The sequence below is a fragment of the Carlito syrichta genome, unplaced genomic scaffold (assembly GCF_000164805.1).
Source record: "Carlito syrichta isolate Samal-C Ts95f unplaced genomic scaffold, Tarsius_syrichta-2.0.1 Scaffold287601, whole genome shotgun sequence".
In the NCBI taxonomy this organism is placed as follows: Eukaryota; Metazoa; Chordata; class Mammalia; order Primates; family Tarsiidae; genus Carlito; species Carlito syrichta.
The window spans coordinates 143,021-146,686 of NW_007231697.1; the positions used below are offsets into that span (position 1 = coordinate 143,021).

Below are 3,666 nucleotides of genomic sequence, written 5' to 3' on the forward strand. Positions count from 1 at the left end.
TTAAGAAATTAATTTGGACCCCAGCCACATTTATATAGACCCAAGGATTCTCTGGGTGGACGGCATACAGAGTGCTGCACTGGGCCGTGCCCCTCCCTCTTCAGTCAACAGCCACCATCATCGAGCTAGTTGTTTCCCCCCCACTTCAGGAGAGGCCGCACCATCTCTTTCAGTGGCCTTTTAGTCCGGATATTGGATAAGGTTCTGGGGGCTTAGGCCATTAGGAACAATTGTGCTTTAGATGCCCAGACTGATCACATTGATAGTGGCTGATACCATCTCCCTTAGCAGGTTTATCCTTATCAGGCCTCTTTTGGGTGGCTGGAACTTTTGCCTTTAGTGGCAACTGCCAATTTGTTTATCTTTCCTCTGGCTGGTGCTCATTTTGGAGTTCTTTTTTTTTTTTTCCTTAATGTTTCAGTTTCTAAGAACTTCAGAGGCTTTCTATAATTGGGAGTTTGGTATTCCTAGTCCTGAGTTAAGCCTCTGGAGTTTGGCATTTAATATTCTATAGGATATAATTTTGTTTGCAAAGTAGTGAAATAAAATTTTTTTTTTGTTTTTGTTTTTTTTGTGTGTGTTGGAGTCTCACTCTGTCGCCCAGACTGGAGTGCAGTGGCCGCTCCCGGCCACCGCAGCCTCGACCTGCTGGGCTCTGGCGATCCCTCCACCTCAGCCTTCCGAGTAGCGGGAATTACAGGCGCGCGCTACCACGCCCGGCTAATTTTTTGATTTTTATTGTAGAGATGAGATCTCGCCTGCCCAGGCGGGTCTCGAACCCGCGGGCTCAAGCAATCCACTCACCTCAGCCTCCCAAAGGCGCGGGATTACAGGCTGAGCCACTGAGCCCGGCTGTGAAATAAATTTTTAAAATGACTTTGCATACAAAACTTTTGACCATTTTATTTTTCCTTAGGTCTACAAAGTGAATTTAATTGCTAGATAGTTTTGTTCTTTTCCAAATTTTATTATCTGCTAACTTGTAGTGAGTTCATTTGATTTTTTTTAAATAATGCACTTATTATTATTATTAAACCACATAATTTTAATTTGCTCCAATCACTCAAAATCTGTCCCATTGGGGTGTCCAAGGGCATAGACCAATACACACTCTCTTGGTCACATCTCTTGAAAACCCAGAATTTGCTCTGAACACTTGCAATTTATTCCTCAAAGGAGAAGTCTAAAACAAACAAATAACTAAATAAAGTCATAAACAGCAATGCCAGGAATCCTGGAACCCTGATGTTTTTGCTCCATGACTTCCCAATGATGTCTACAAAAATGGACTGGTACAAAACCTTTTTAGAGTGGACAGACCATGTAGATGTAAGATGATCTGTTCCTACTTATTCCTAATTATGAACAAGCAAAATTGTCAAAAATCTTCATGAATTACTAAACAGCAGCCTTAGTTGTAAGATGTGGACGATTAAATGAGCATAGCCAAAAATGCAAGCATTAGTGTTACTTAGCATTACAATATAAAGTAGGGACTCAGCATACATTACAAGACTCTAAGAGACTTCCCAACAGTTTTACAGGGACAAGCAGTTAATTATGATCTTAGGCAAGACCTAAACCTTTAGAAACAGACTTACTTTCAACTAACCTGGCTTTTAGCATTTGAAAACGAGAACAGCCTATTTATTCCCTTAGTTGCCAGAGAAAGATTACAAAATTATTTTTCTCCAAGGCTAGCATTAACTTACACTGAGTTAGCAAAAGGCTAAGTAGCATATAAGAGACATTTTTCTGTTTCTTTACAGGTGGATTAGAATGAGCTCCTTCAGAATTTATGAAGGAGAACACAGGCTAAGGAAGGGAGGGGGAGTGGTCCCCGGAAAGAATTTAAGATAACCGGTAACACTTCTTATACGCAACAGGAAATTTTCCCACAACCTTAACAAGGAAGGGCATAAATTTTAACAGTGCCAACAGGTTGGGAGAAAACACCACACAAATAAAGGGAGACATAAAATGACATAAAGAAATATGCGCCAATCAAGTTTTTAAAAGAGGACATGACCCATCAAACAAAGCATAACTCAACCAGCCTTTTAGCAGATTTAAAGCAACAGACACACACAAGATAATTAGGGGGATGGGGAAACATCTGCTTTGTCTCCCTCCAGTTATACTCCTCGCGAAGATATCGCAGACACCTCTTAGCAATTGGCAGGTTGATACACCCCCAACACAGACTAACTTTATGCGGAGCCCTCCCGCCATCCGTCTCATTCACACACAAGCACACAGCACATTCTTCAACCCTCCGTCCTAATCCTAGGAGCCTACAGGTTCCTCTTCAGACAGTGTTTCCTTCCACTGCCTTTCAGCCCTTTCCTTCAGGCTGGAAGATTACTACTGGGCCAGGAGGTGATCAAGCTCCCCTTCTGCCATCCATTGGCAGGCCTATGCAAAGACCTTTATTCCTACCCTTTCCGTCGGATGGTCTTTCTGTCCTTTCTGTCAGGTGGTCGTCCTTATGCCAGTTCCTCGCCTCTTGAGTTTCCGTTGTGCTTTCGTGGTCCGAGCTTCAGTGCACCAGGAGGGGCCTCCCTCCTATGGATCAAGAGGTCCGTTGCACACCAGGAGAGACTGCCCTTCCTGTTGCCCTGGAAGTCGTACTCTAATGACAAAGGAGGTGGAACACACCATCTCCAATCTCCATTTCCTGGCCAATGCACCAGAAATGTAGCAGGAAAAATAGAGAGATCGTGACACCGATACTATTAGAGGAAGTGGCATTTATTATGCTGGCTAGCACAGCGGGCCTGAAAATTTCATGGTCCAAATCCAGCGCCCCAGAACAGGAGACGTGGGCTCTTATACCCTTGTTTAGGTAAGGAAGGGGGGTCATGTTGAGTGATTACATATTTCCTTTGGAATCTTACAAGATTGTACTCAGCAAAATCAGATTTTTTAAAGAACAAATGGTTTCCAGGAACTGCATGCTTGTAAACGGTCAACTTCAGAAGGGGGATTTTAGATAAAACTCTTTTCCATTTCCATGAAATAGCCAGTCTCTGGGCCATTTGGCCTTTCTTAAACAAAACCTGCCCAGAGCCTGGCGGGTCTTTAAAGTTGCAACTTGCCTTTCAAAAGGAAATACCTTTAACTGCTATTAACCCCTCCTTCTTGCCGCTGGGCTAGTGGCAGCCCAGGTGAGGCCAACTGCTGATCCGGAATCAGCTACATGTGTTTCTGTGTTTATTCGCTCAATCATACAAGAAATATATTTGAGCATTTGCCACATCCTGCCACAGCATGAGCCACTGCACCCGGTCTGCTTTAACTATTTCTGAAGTTCTTTTACCCATTTGGTTATTGCAATGTGATCCAAATCCAGATGATCCCTCTATCCCCAGAGATTGTAGGGATCTATAAAACAGACGGAGATAAGTGCACCAGTGTATCTCAGGAATGGATTCAGGGTATGCCATGTGATGCTTAAAGTCAGAATGAACTGCATTACAGTTGGAGTAAACTTTAAATTACTGTTCCTTTTTTTGTATTTTTTATTTTTTGAGTTGGAGTCTCACTCCATCGCCCAGACTGGAGTGCAGTGGCTGCTCCCGGCCACCACAGCCTCGACCTGCTGGGCTCCGGCGATCCTTCCGCCTCAGCCTTCCAAATAGCCGGAATTACAGGCATGCGCTACCA

At 43.6% G+C, this 3,666-nt stretch overlaps 1 pseudogene; it reads left to right on the top strand.

Annotated features, from left to right (window-relative positions):
- The window catches only part of LOC103254884, a 9,762-nt pseudogene extending 6,305 nt beyond the window's left edge, over window positions 1-3,457 (top strand).
- Window positions 3,458-3,666: the final 209 nt, after the last annotated feature.